The 14297-nt window shown below is 44.2% G+C and overlaps 1 pseudogene; it reads left to right on the forward strand.

The window, feature by feature from the left end:
* Positions 1-6814: 6814 nt before the first annotated feature.
* On the forward strand, positions 6815-13648 carry LOC110594876 (annotated as a pseudogene).
* The last annotated feature ends 649 nt before the right edge of the window (positions 13649-14297 follow it).

A 14297-nucleotide genomic window follows, 5' to 3' on the forward strand; every position in this document is an offset into this window, starting at 1 on the left:
GGTGTTTACTAGGTCAGGCGCTGCCATGAAATCCATGGTGTTTACTAGGTCAGTCTCATGCTTGTAATCCAAGTACTTAGCGAGGCCAAGAAGGAAGGGTTGCTTGAAGTCAGGAGTTCAAGACCAGCCTGAGTAACACAGAGAGACCTCATCCTTACAGACAATTAAAAAAAGATTAGTCTGGGCACAGTGGCTCATGCCTGTAATTTCAGCATTTTGAAAGGCCAAGGCGAAAGGATTGCTTGAGCTCAGGACTTGGAGAACAGCCTGGGAAACATATTGAGACCTCAGTTCTACAACAAATCAAAAAATTATCCTGGTGTGGTGGTGCATGCCTGTAGTCTCACCTACGTGGATGGTTGAAGTGGAGGGTTCGCTTGAGCCCAGGAAGTTGAGGTTGTGGTGAGCTGTGATCATGCCACTGCACCCTAGCCTGGGTACCAGAGTGAGACCCTGACTAAAAAAAAAAAAAAAAATTACTCTGGCATGGTGGCATGCACCTATAATTACAGCAACTGAAAAGGCTATGGCAGGAGGATTGCTTGAGCCCAGGAGTTGGAAGCTGCCGTGAGACATGAATGTGCTACTGTTCTCCAGCCCCTGGGTGACAGAGCAAGATTCTGTCTCTAAAAAAATAAATCCTTGGTGTTTAATGCAGTCAGTGGCCTTTTTGAAGTATTATTCTGGGAAATACTTTATGTGTGTGTGTGTATTTCTCATACATGGATGCTTAAAAACTCTCCTCTGCCACCACATTCAAACTTGAGCTTGAATCTCAGCCATTGGTGTCTCCAAAGCCACCCAGCAGGAAGGGCTTCTCTCTGTTGACAGAAGCAGGAGTTGCATGTTATAGATGACCGATGAAGCCGGGCTGGTTCTGTTCATTGCAGATTATAAGAAGCAGCCTCCTTTTCCACCAAGGCACTCATTTGAGGCTCGCCTGTTCTTGTCCCTGGAGTCTAATAACAATCTGAGGCAAATCAGCTGACTTGGGCCAGAACCAGCTAAAGGCTCTGCCCAATCATTTTATGCATGGCCGTACCATGCTGCAATAGGTTTTCTAGAACAGTGGAAGCACTTGATCAATGATTCCATTACCAATTACAATCCAAGTCAATTTTTCTTTCTGTTTTCCAGAGGCTACTGTTTCTTCTTAATGCTTTCAGGTGATAGGAGTCAGAAGGTGGGGCAACAGCAACAGAATTTCTGTTGCCCAGTTTAGGACTTCTCAACAAACAATTTTTGGGGTTTTTTCTGAGACAGAATCTCCCTCTGTTGCCCAGGCTAGAGTAGAGTAGGACCATGATTCACCACAGCCTGGAATTCTGGGGCTCAAGAGATCCTCTCAGTCTCCCAAGTAGCTGGGACTACAGGTGTGCCCTATCATGCCTGACTAATTTTAAATTTATTTTTGTAAAGATGGAGTCCTGCTATGTTGCCCAGTTTGGTCTTGAACTCCTGGCCCCAAGTGATCCTTTCCCCTCAGCCTTCCAAATTGCTGGGATGACAGGCATCAGCCAGCCACCACGCCCACTTGGCTGGCTTCTCAAATTTTAATGTACACAGGAATCACTGGGGATCTTGTTAAAAATGCAGATTCTGATTCAGAGGGTCTGGACATGAGGGTGTCAGGACAGGAGCTGACATTCTGCATTGCCAAGGCCCTTCCAGGCGACGCCAGGGCGGCTGGTCTTTGGACCACACTGAATAGCAAAGGTCTTAGGTCATTTTTACCTCTATTTCCTGTTTCAAGCTGATGCACAATGTTGGTAGGATGAAGAATATATTTTCTAGCCCAATCCTCTGATACTGTTCAAAATGACGAATGAATAAGTAATGCTTTGAGAGCCCATGGAAAATCACAAGGTCACAGATTGTCTTCTGAATGAACACTGAATCCATGGACTAGGACTTTGAATTCCAATTTATTGCAAAGCAAAATATGGAAAATAGTCCTGTAGCTTGCATACATACAGAGAAAAGAATTCAAGCAGGCCTGGTTTTTCTCATAAGACTGTGTAGCACCTGTGTGTCTGAGGCGATATCTATATATTTTTATATATATTTTTACATTTTTTGCATTGGCATGTGTGCTCCATGCTACATTTAAGCAGGAGTGTGGTGGGGGCTACATGAGAGTCTGTCTACCACTTCCTCTGTGTTCTTCCTTTCTCTTTACTTCCAGGACCCTGTCTAATCGTTGCTTGTGAAAAGCATGAGATAAATCTTCTTCGGGTATGGAGATATTGCAGATTTTTTTTGCATAGTTTGAGGAGAGCTGCACTTTGGAATTGCTCTACTGAGCTTTTAGACCATTCACTTGACTCATTTTATGTTGCTTTGGACATATCTCCTATTACTCCATCATTTTTTGTTTTCTTGGCTAAGTCATAAGTTCATTGCCGTTGGAGGCTATGCCTCTATCCTGTAGGAATGGAAGACTGGAAGTTTACCTCAAACTTACTGAGTCCGCTTTCCTCTTTAGTATTTGAATTCCTACAGGCCAGCCTCTGCTCGAAACGTGCTTAGTGATGGAGACCCTTTGACTTTATCTTTAATCTTTTTAATTTTTTATTTTTTGAGTTGGAGTCTCACTCTTTGTTGCTCAGGCTGGAGTGCAGTGATACGCTCATGGCCACTGCGGCCTCGATCTGCTGGGCTCCAGCAGATCCTTCCACCTCAGTCTTCCAAGTAGCCAGAACTACAGACACACACCACCACATCCGGCTAATTTTTGTGATTTATCGTAGAGACGAGGTCTCACCAAGTTGCCCAGGCTGGTCTTGAGCCCCCAGGCTGTCTTTATATTCTACCCTCTGAACAGCTCTGAGTGTGAGAAAAATCTTTCCTGACATTGAATCTAGACTTGTCTTCCTGTGTTTTTTAATTTTTCCCACTAGCGCCATTTTATCACTAGGGGCAATTCCTTTGTCTTGATTAGAATAGGGATGCTTAATGCAGATGGCTGGGTAATGACTTGTCCAGGCCCAGAATTTGGGGTTCCCTGAGCCTTTGGCAATCCCTCCTGCAGGGGAACAGCCTTCAGCTCCTGAGTGGAGGCTATATTCGGCACCAGGTCCAAAGCTCCACTGCCAGAAAGTGCCTGAGTCAGGGTGAAGTGGGACAGTCCCCGCTCAGACCGCCTTTGCCCTGCCTGACGACTTCCTGCATTCCTTTCTTCCGCCAGCCTGACTTAAGCCTTAAATGAAATGCAGGATGAGGACTCATGATTACTCATACCTTTGTACACCACCAGATCATTCAACAAAAATCTCCAGAATGGCTCCAGTGTCCAAAATACTTTTCTTTCATCCTCACCTAATGTAAAATTGTCAAACTGGCCAAGTTGAACTTTAATTCTCCTTTCCCATCTCCCTTCCAGAGCCTCTGTCTCCCCTCCCTAGTTTATGCTCCTGGGGTAATCTGATCCCCAAGGCTTCCCCCTGGAGATCTCTATGTCTTGGGTCAACCGTCCCCAAACTTTTTTGGCATCAGGGACTGGTTTAGTGGAAGACAGTTTTCCCACGGACCAGGCTTGGGGAAGGGAGGTCTCATCGGCCCTTAGATTCTCATAAGGAGCCACAACCTAGATCCCTCCCACGTGCAGTTCAGAATTAAGTTCTCACTCCTATGAGAATCTAATGCCGCCAGGGATCTGACACAAGACGGAGCTCCGCTCACCTCTGCTTACCGCTGGCTGTGTAGCTGCTTCCTAATAGGTCACAGACTGGTGCTGGTCTGTGGCCCACGATTCCCTCTTCCCTCATCAAAACCTGCCTGTTTGCTCCCGGTTTCCTCTGTCTGATTCTCTAATCAGCTGGCTGTCACCAGTGCAACTTTGGCTGTTAAGGGTTTTGCTCCCTTTCTCAAAGCCTCACCAAAGTGGTGGAAGACAGCGCTTACTTAACTGCCTACCTCAGCAGCACAATTCCTTAGTCCTGGCAAACTTGCACCTCCAGATGACCCTTAGGGAATGGCATTACAGTGGAGAGGGCTGGGTATCCTGATAAGATCATGGGTGAGAGACTGTTTGGCTCTGTGAGTCCCTGAGTCAAACTTTACATCAGCATTGCCCTCATTATGGAGCACTAGTCTCTGTAAACAATAACAACTCTTATTACATGTGATGATTAATGACAGTTACTTGCTATGTCCCAGGTACTGTGCCTAGGTAGGGCTTAACAGATTTCTCATTTAACATTCATAACAGCAATGTGATGTTGTAGAAAGCATCGCTCTCATTTTGCAGACAAGCAAACTGAAGTTCAGAGGGGCTGGGTAACTTGCTTAGCATCACACAGCTAAGATGTTGCGGAGACGGGATTCAAACTGAGACAGGGACCCAGCAGGACTAACTTTTCCAAGACGGAAGTTATAAGACCTGGATCTAAGTTCCTGAAACGACAGGAGGCGGTGAGAAGACCCACCAAAGCCAACTGAGATCAGCTCAGAACAAGATGGCATTGAACGTGATCTCTGCTTGCTTTTTTGCACATTATGTGCTAATTATAATACATGAGCATGGTAGAAGACACCTCCACCAGTGTCAAAGCCGTTTACAATAACCATGACAAATCCTGGAAGTTACCCTATATATCTTAAAAAGGGAATGAACCCTAGATTCTGGAAACTCCCCACCCCTTTCCAGAAAACCATGAATATTCCACCCCTTGCTTAGCATATACTCAGAATATAGCTGTAGAAATAAAACCCCAGTGATGTATGGCTTCTGTTCTGCCTACAGACAAGCCCAGGCCATCCTTCCTATTGAGTCGCCCCTCTCTGTCATTTCAATAAACTTGTTTTCATGTTCCACCTCAATCCCCAGCGATGCATGTTGGCTGCTCTGCCTATGGAGTGGCCATCTTTCTGCTTCTCCACTACCTTAATGCACTTACTTTTGTTTTCAACTTATGGCTCGCACTTGAATTCTTTCCTGCGTGAAGGCAAGAACCCACTTGGCTTCCTGGGCAAGATCCCAGTTTTGGAGTTCCCTGGCCTTTATCAAAACTGGGGTCTGACTGAAGCCTGATGGTCTTTTCTCTGGTCACCCAAAGAGCAGACACCTGAGAGTCAGATTCCTCAGGCCCTGCTGTGTCCACCTGGCATGTCATCTGAGGGGGAAAGAACCACTGCCTCGCTCTTCCCTGTCCTTTCAGCTCTCATTCTGTGGTCACGAGAACAGCGAGGATTTGTTATGTAATTATAAGGATTTACGATGGAATGGGAGGAGGGATAGCCACAAGTCCCAGCTGAGGCCAATTCAAGAGCACTGTGTTCCCAGGTGTAGGTGGTTTTTGTTTTCTCAGGCGGGAGACGGTTCCAGCAGCTCTTTGGCATGGGAAGCATGGCCTGGCTTCGTGGGAGCCGGGTCACTGAGGCACTGTGTTACTTCGGAGAAAGCAAGATGGCCCATCACCTTCACTAAAGTTTCCCTACAGTGTCAGCCCTGGGAAGGGCGATTTGTGCCGGTGCCTGGAGTTGTCACTTTCTTTCAAGGGCATCCCCATGGAAATTTTTGGGGACAGTGGGTATAGAAGGATGCCAAAGTGCTGCTTTGAGGATAAACACATCAGTCTGCAAAAATTCACAGGGTTTCCCAGAGCGGCCACCCACAGAGGAGGTAACATCTGGTCGTCATGCTCTCACCAACAGGGAGAGCAGTGCTTGGGCACAGGGCAAAACACGACGTTCCTTGTAACTGGATGGAAGACACATGGTTAGACTGGAGCCTCGAGGCAAAGACCTCCCAAGGCCTCCAAAAATGCTGAGCTGAGTCAAGTCACAGGACCCTCGGGGCAGTCCTCCTCATCCTGTGATGACGCCTTAGCGATTTGGAAACAGACTGACATGTTAATCAGAAAAATATAAACCTCCACAGACTGTTACACGCTTTTAGAAGGCAAGTAGAACAAATTGGTATTTTTTTTAAAGAAACATCTCCATTCTTGAAAATGTGTTCAACCTGGTACCTGTTCTCCATAAACGGCAATATCGATTCACTCATCCATTCACTCATTTATTCATCCGTCAAATGTTTACCAAGTGTTCCCACGTGCCAGGATCTGTGTTACGTGCTTGAGATACAAAAAGGAGGGAGAGACTGCCTTTACCCTCAGGAGGATCCTAGATAAGGTGCCACTCAGATCTAAATGAGTGGGGTTCAGTATGCTTATAGAAACCGAGGTGGGCACCTGTCCAGCCTGCGGGCATCCACGAGAACTTCCTGGAGGAGGTGTCATCCGAGTGGACTCTCCCAGCATCGTCAGGAGTTATCCTCCAGAAACCTTATTTGCATAATATCCCTCTGCCATGTAACAAGAGAAGAGATGAAACGACTAGATATCGTTGGGGGTGGATATGGGGGGTGGGTAGTAAGCAAAGAACAGGGACTTAAACATTCAAACCAGAATGTTGGAGGGAGAGTTCAGAACCGCGTGGGCTCTGGTTCCACTGACGAGGATTGGGATTTCTGCCATTCCCAGGTGTGTGAACCTGACTTGGCATTTCTTACCCAGGGCCTCACGGGGTTTTCAAGTTTCTGTGAGAGAACACTGCAAAGTACTTTGCTTAGGGTCTGGTTTATTTAAATGTTCGTAAACAAATGTCAACTCTTATCACTAATGCTGGTATTATCATCAGCGATGTTCTTTCATGATTATTCCTCCAAGCTCCCTGAATCTTCTCTCCCTAGTTTTTGCCTCCACAGAAAAACAGAGGAACAAGGGGGTGGGGGTGGGGGACTAAGAGATTATTTTCTGAAAATGAGGGTGTGATGGTGATCTCAGTCAGAGGTGGTAGACTAGAGAGAGTATCATCCAAGAACCGGGCACAATGCTCTTTCTCCATCCTGACACGAGTTCTGTTTTCAGCCCCCTGATCTCTCTGCTCAGAAAGGCTAAAGTGTTAGTGACATGCAGTTAATAACAGACTTAAGATAACTTCTAGGTCTGCTGGGTCCAGATAATTTAACACCCTTCTAATGTAAGATTCCTTTAAAAAAAAAAATAGTAAAATAAATAAAGTCCTCAGAAGCAGGAAGAAGAAAAAGAAGGATGAGGAAGTGGAGGAGGACAGAAGGAAGAAGAAGGAAGAAGAGAAAAGAGGAAGGAGAAAAAGAAAAAAAGGAGGAGGAGGGGAAAGAGGGATGAGAAGAAGGAAGGATGGAGAGGAGGAATGAAGGAGGAAGAAGAAAGAAGAGGAGGAAGGACTGGAATACCAAAGAAAAAGAGTGTGGGCTGAGCTGATGCCACAGCTTCAGTGGTGACAGGAGACCAGGCTGTGGGCCTCACTGCAGTGAAATGATTTATCAAAACTGCCTCAAGAAGAAGTGGAAATAGGTGCACAATGTTAACCATTTAGAAATTTGAATCAACAGATAAAAAGTTTACTTTCTCCCACCATAGGCCAAGTTGAGTCTGGCCTTTTTAAGAAACGGATAATTTAAGAACATTTTAGAAACGGATTTAAGAAGCATTTAAGAACATTTAAGAAACATTTAAGAAACGGATAATCCCATGCTTGTAACAATGTATCATTAAGAATAGAAAATAAAGGAATATTCCCCAACTCAGACAAGGAGAGTATAAAAAAGGGAGATTGCAAACCAGCCTCACCTATAAATATATATGCATACAGATGCAAAATTCTAGAAATTTAGCAAATGTATTAAAATCGTATTGGATTTATTATACAAATGCAAAGATGGTTTGATATTAAAAAGATTAAAGGAGGAAAGTTATGTGACTGTCTCAATAGTATTTGATAACATTTATTACCTATTCATGATTAAAACTCTCTTAGCAATCCCTTTACAAAATAGGAATAGGAAAAATCTTTTATTTTTTATTTTTCTTTTTTGAGTTGGGCATCTCACTATATTGCCCAGACTGGAGGGTGGTGGCATGATCATGGCTCACCACAGCCTTGACCTCCTGGTATCAGGAGATCCTTCTGCCTCAGCCTCCCAAGTTGCTGAGACTACAGTCTTGCACCACCATATCTGGCTAATTTTTTGATTTTTTTTTGGTCCAGATGTTGCCTAGGCTGGTCTCCAATTCCTGGGCTCAAGCAATCCTCCCATCTTGGCTTCCTAAAATGCTGGGATTACAGGCATGAGCAGCTGCTGTGTCTAGTAGAAGGAATCTCTGTTAATAAAAGGGGCCTACTAAAAACCAACAGTAAATATTTTGTTTATTTATTAATTATTTATTTATGAGTTGGGGGTCTCACTCTGTCACCTAGGCTGGAGGGCAGTGGCACAATCACAGCTCACCACAGCCTTGAACTCCTTGGCTCAACCGATCCTCCTGCCTTGACTTCCTGATTAGCTGGGACTACAGGTGTGTGCTGCCACACCCAGCTAAACTTTTTTTGACTTTTTTTAGAGACCAGGTCTTGCTATATTACCCAGCTGGTCTTGAATGCCTGGGCTTGAACAATCTTCCTGCCTCAGCTTCCCAAAGTGTTAGAATTGCAGGTACGGCCGGGCTCGGTGGCTCAGCCTGTAATCCCGTGCCTTTGGGAGGCTGAAGTGAGTGGATTGCCTGAGCCCGCGGGTTTGAGACCCGCCCGGGCAGCGAGACCTCATCTCTACAATAAAATGAAAAAAAAAAAAAATCAGCCAGGCGTGGTAGCACATGCCTGTATTTCTGGCTACTTGGAAGGCTGAGGCGGAAGGATCGCTGAAACCCAGCAGGCAAGGCTGCGGTGACTGGGAGCGGCCACTGCACTCCAGTCTGGGTGACCGAGTGAGACTCCAACTCAAAAAAAAAAAAAAAGAATTGCAGGCACAATCTACTGTATCCAGCCTACGGTAAACATTTTTAAGGATGAAATGTTAAAATCTGTTTATTTAAAACCAGGGGAAAAACAAAGATTCCTTCTGTCGATAAGAAACAGAAAATGTAAAATAATTTAAGAAGAACAAAGCTATCATTATTCATAGGCATTATGCCTATTCCATAGAAACCTAAGGAAATCTATAAACTATTAGAACTAATAATGTTTAGCAAGATTTCAAGATAAATTACAAATGTCCAAAATTCAAAATTCAACTGAATTTCTATAAAACAATTAGAAAAATATATTTTAAAAACATATAATATTAGCACAAAAATTAGTTTACCTAGGTAAACTAACATGTGTAAAATAATATACAAGACCTTTATGGTAATTTTTTAAAGTGACTGACAAAAGAAAGGCTAAAGAAACAGAGGGACAAACAAGTTTATTATTTATTTATTTATTTATTTTGAGTTGGAGTCTCTTTCTGCTGCCCAGGCTGGAGTGCAGTGGCATGCTCATGGCCACTACAGCCTTGCCCTGTTGGGCTCAGGTGATCCTTTCACTTCAGCCTTCTAAGTAGCTGGAACTACAGGCACAAACCACCACACCTCATTAATTTTTTAAAAAATGTTTTTATTGTAGAGATGAGGTCTTGCCAAGTTGCCCAGGCTGGTCTCAAACCCCTGGGCTCAGGCAATCCTCTTGCCTCAGTTTTCTAGAGTGCTAGGATTACAGGCATGAGCCACTACGCCCAGCTATACCATGTTCATTGATATGATGACTCAATATCAAGAAGAAATACATTCCTCCCGCAAATTGTCTTGCAAATGACAACAATCTCAGTAAGGTTTTTCTTGAAACTTTATCATGTGATCCAAACATTGATATGAAAGGGCAAAGTTGAGTATCAAAAAAGAAGAAAGACAAGAGGGATGGGGGAGGATGTTGTAATTATCTCATCCAATATAAATTTATTATAAAGCTATAGTAATTAAGTTGTGGATGTCATGACAGGAAAAGACAAATAGAGCTCAGAAGACAAACCCACACATGGTTAGGTATGGTGGCTCACACCTGTCATCCCAGCACTTTGGAAGGCTGAGGTGGAAGGATCACTTGAGGCCAGGCGTTCAAGATCAGCCTGGCAACATAACAAGTCCCCATCCTTATAAAAAAAAAAAAAATTAGCTAGACATAATGGCCTATTGTCCTAGCTACTCAGGAGGCTGAAATGGGAGAATTTCTTGAGCCCAGAAGTTCAAGGCTGAAGTGAGCTATGATTGTGCCACTGCACTCCAGTCTGAGTGACAGAGTGAGACCCTGTCTCTAAAAATAAAATAAAATAAATTTAAAAAGAAGACAATCCACACAGATATGTAAACTTGATATATAACAAATGTGGCATTGAAAGTGGGTGAAAACGTTGGTGTACTGGGAGTCAGTAGTAGTGGAGAAATTGGTTCTGTATTTGGAAAAATACAGATTGCTACCTTACAAATTAATCCAATGTAAATTTCAGATAAATTATAAATCTAAATATGAAAATTGAATATTTAAACTCTGTAGGAAAAAATGCAGGATAATTATTTTAAAAAAATTTAAAAAATTTTCTTTTTGGGGTTGTGATCTCACTCTGTTATCCAGGATGGAGTGAAGTGGCATGATCACAGCTCACTATAGCCCTGAAGTCCTAGACACAAGGTATCCTCCCTGCTTCAGCCTCCCAAATAGCTGGGACTACAAGCCTGCACCACTATGCCAGCTCATTTTTAAAAATTTTTGTAGAGATGAGGCCTCTCTGTGTTGCCCAGAATGGTCTCAAACTCCTGGGCTTAAGCAACCCTCCCACCTTGGTCTCCCAAAGCACTGGGATTATAGGCGTGAGCCGCTGTGCCTGGCCAAAAATTTTTTAACAAAAGAAGGAACAGCTGAAAAGATTAATAAATATGACTCCATCCAAATAAAACGTCTGGATAATAACAGCAATCACTGTCCGTGAGGACCAAATATATTAATATACAAAGAGCTGTTAAGCTTTCTTATACCCGAACACACAGTAAACACGACTAGGTATTTGCTATTATATAGTATATAATACAATATCTAATATAGGGTATTTTTCCTATGCCATATATTGATTACAATAAAACTAATAAAGCGAAGTCTCTCCTCTTTGGCAACCTGTCTTCATTTGCATAAACGCTGCAGCTTGTGGTCTTTCCTTGGTGATGGTAACATGGGACAGATTTCTCCCGGGACCTGGGTGCCCCAAAACGCAGTGACTGGTCTCTCACAGGAATGTCACCGTTGGCAGATCCCCAGCAGGTCTACACGCCGCCATATTGATGGGGACAGCTGGTTGGTGTGAGAACCGGGGGGGCCTTGTCCTCACTCTGTTTTGACCAGGGGTCATCATTTTACTTTTCCATCCAGGCCCTTCCACCTTGATTTCTTGCAGACTGTTGATACGAACAAGTGAACTCACGTCCTTGCTTCTTTATTAGACAGCACCAAAATATTGGTGTAGTTGGAAGAGAAACATTTGTAGAAACTCTGGAGATCTTAGCTATTCATCACTCGAAAGATAGAAATCAGATGATTCCGGGTTTGTGTTGATCGCAGAGGTGAAGGGTGGCCCATTCATTAAACGAAAAAACGTTTCTCCTCAAAATGAGATAATTTCTGGCCCCTTGGCCGAGTCCCCACAGTATTAAAAGGCGAGGTCTCTAAACCCAAGCTCTTCTGCATTACAAATAAACGATCACCACGCACCCTTCAGCACCAGCAAAAGCTGTTTTTGCTTCAACCCATAGCAGAGTTCAGAAGGTCAGACGTGACCGCAGCATCTCCTGTTATTTCAGAGCTCACATGTGTTTGCCTTGGCTCCCTTTCTCTGGCATTTGGTTTCCATTATTTTTCCGTGGGTTTGGCTTGCAGGAATCAAAGAAACATTTTTTTTTTAAATAAGCAAAGTTTGTGAAGATGAAGTATTCCGAGCCGGTGGTGACTGGACCCAGTTGGCGGAGATGTACGCCTTCCCGTGTGTGTTCGGTAGCATGGCCCTGACCCCCGCGTGATGAATGTGAGTGGTGGCCAAGGCCATCACTCCACAAGGCCACTCAGCACCTCCCTCCCTGCTCCCAGCCAGGCTCCAGCCCAGCTCAGCTGTCTCGCTTCAGGGCACCCACTCAGGTCAAAGGCTAAATACCTGGGGAGCTGAGGGCCTCCCCTGACTGAACGACTTCCATTTCAGCCTCAGTTATAGCTGATCGTTTTCAACTGGAAGATGCTATGATTGTATCATGGCTGTGGCTTCTTCCTGCTGTTAGCTCCCCACAGAACGTGTCTGAGAAATAAGCACTCACTCTGTACAGAACATGATCAAGAGCATCACCGTGGGGCTAACCAATGGTAGAGGCCTCAGGGTCAGCCATTCCAGGCCTGTTGGTGTGAGACAGTGGACGAGGCAGAAGGCTGAGGTGGGAGGAATGGAGTAAAGGTCAAGGGTTCCCAAGTTTGTCTGACACATTAGGGTCACCTGGGGAGTTTTAAGAGCTACGAATACCTGTGTGCTGCCTCAAGAGATTGTGATTCAATTGGTCACCTGGACTTAGGCAGTTTGAAAAGATTCCCAGGTGATTTGGGAACCACTGAGCTCATGGTCAAGAGCCCAAACCTTGAAGCTGTGCTGCCCGGTTCCCATATTGAATAGCTGTGTGACCTTGACCAAGTTATTAACATTTTTGAACCTTAACTTTCTCATCTTTAATATGGGGATGATCTTTCCTCCCTTACCGTGGTTGTCGTGGAGAGTGAGTATAAACACACCACGTTTTCAATACTGAAAATATTGCCTCGACCGAGGGCTGGATAGCAGGGCAAACTCCGTCCCTTCCTTGCCATGCACTCGAGAGACCATGTGGTCAAGTTATGACTCGTGTGTATTTTGGAGTCATATTGGCCTGGGTTTGAATCCCAGCTCCCCTTGACCTTGGGCAAGTGTCTTTACTTTTAAAGCTGCATTTCTCTTGTGGATTAAAAAAAAAGAGAGATTTTACCTTATAGGCTTGATATGATTAAATGACACAACACACAGCCTTTAGATTGAACAATATAAAACTACCTTTTCCTGGTAGGTTAAACATGGTAAAATATCAGCAATTTCATATGTTCAACCTAATAGTAAGTCTTCAAACATGTTAGTAGCAGTAACTTTTATTCCCACTGATCAGTGTGGTCTTGAGGAAATTACTGTACTTCAGAGGGTTTCAGTTTCCCCATCCATAAAGTGGACACATTAAGATTCTGCCTTCTGACTTCGGTCGCCTTGAATCCGGGTAGATCCAACTCCAGCTGCCTCCACGATGCCGTCCAAGTTCGACCCCAACGAGACCAAAGTCGTGTATCTGAGGTGCACCGGGGGTGAGGTCGGCACCACGTCTGCGCTGACCCCCAAGATCTGACCCCTGGGTCTGTCTCCAAAAAAGGTTGGTGATGACATAGCCAAGGCAACTGGTGACTAGAAAGGTCTGAGGATTCCAGTGAAACTGACCATTCAGAACAGACGGGCCCAGATTGAGCTGGTACCGTCTGCCTCTGCCTGGATCATCAAAACCCTCAAGGAACCACCGAGAGACAGAAAGAAGCAGAAGAACATTAAACCAGTGGGAACATCACTTTTGATGAGATTGCCAACCTTGCCCAACCAATGCGACACCAGTCTCTAACTGGAGAACTCTCTGGGACCATTAAAGAGATCCTGGGGACTGGTCAGTCTATGGGCTGCAATGTCAATGGCCGCCACTCCCATGACATCATAGATGGCATCCACAGTGGTGCAGTGGAGTGCCCAGCTAGTTAAGAAGCAAAAAGGAAATATGTTTCAATAAAAGGTCATTTGACAACTTGAAAAAAAAAAAGATTCTGCCTTCTTCATCCAATTGCTATAAGGTTTAAATGAGACGATTTGTGTAATCACTTTAAAGATGATAACATATGAGAAAATCATAACAACATTAAAAAATGCTCTTAGAAACTGAGCATCTCATGTACATAATAATAAGTATGTATTCTGGGAACCTTAGAGGAGTATGTTTGCACAGTATGACACTTGGGAAAGGCACTGACTTACACAGAGCTTGGCCTTTGGGATTCAGACAGGAAATCATGTTTTAAACCCACTCTGAGTTTAGAGTCGCTCAGCATCCGAGAGAACAGAAGAGGAGTGAAACCTCGGGCTCCTGCCAAACGCAAACATGTGTCATGACTGAGAAGTCGCATTACACTATCTGTGTGGAGAGTAACATCTAACACTTTCATGATGCTTACCACATGCCAGACTTTGCTAAAGTTCCACACTGTGTTAGCTCATCCTCACAGAGTCCTATCATCATTCCAGTTTTTCGGAGGTGACTACACTGAGGCACACAGAGATTCAATCATGTGTAGGGCATCATAATAAAAGGCATTCAAGAAATGATTGTGAAAGCCCTTGTGGCAAATAAATTCAA

This window comes from Carlito syrichta, unplaced genomic scaffold (assembly GCF_000164805.1).
Source record: "Carlito syrichta isolate Samal-C Ts95f unplaced genomic scaffold, Tarsius_syrichta-2.0.1 Scaffold153629, whole genome shotgun sequence".
NCBI lineage: Eukaryota > Metazoa > Chordata > Mammalia > Primates > Tarsiidae > Carlito > Carlito syrichta.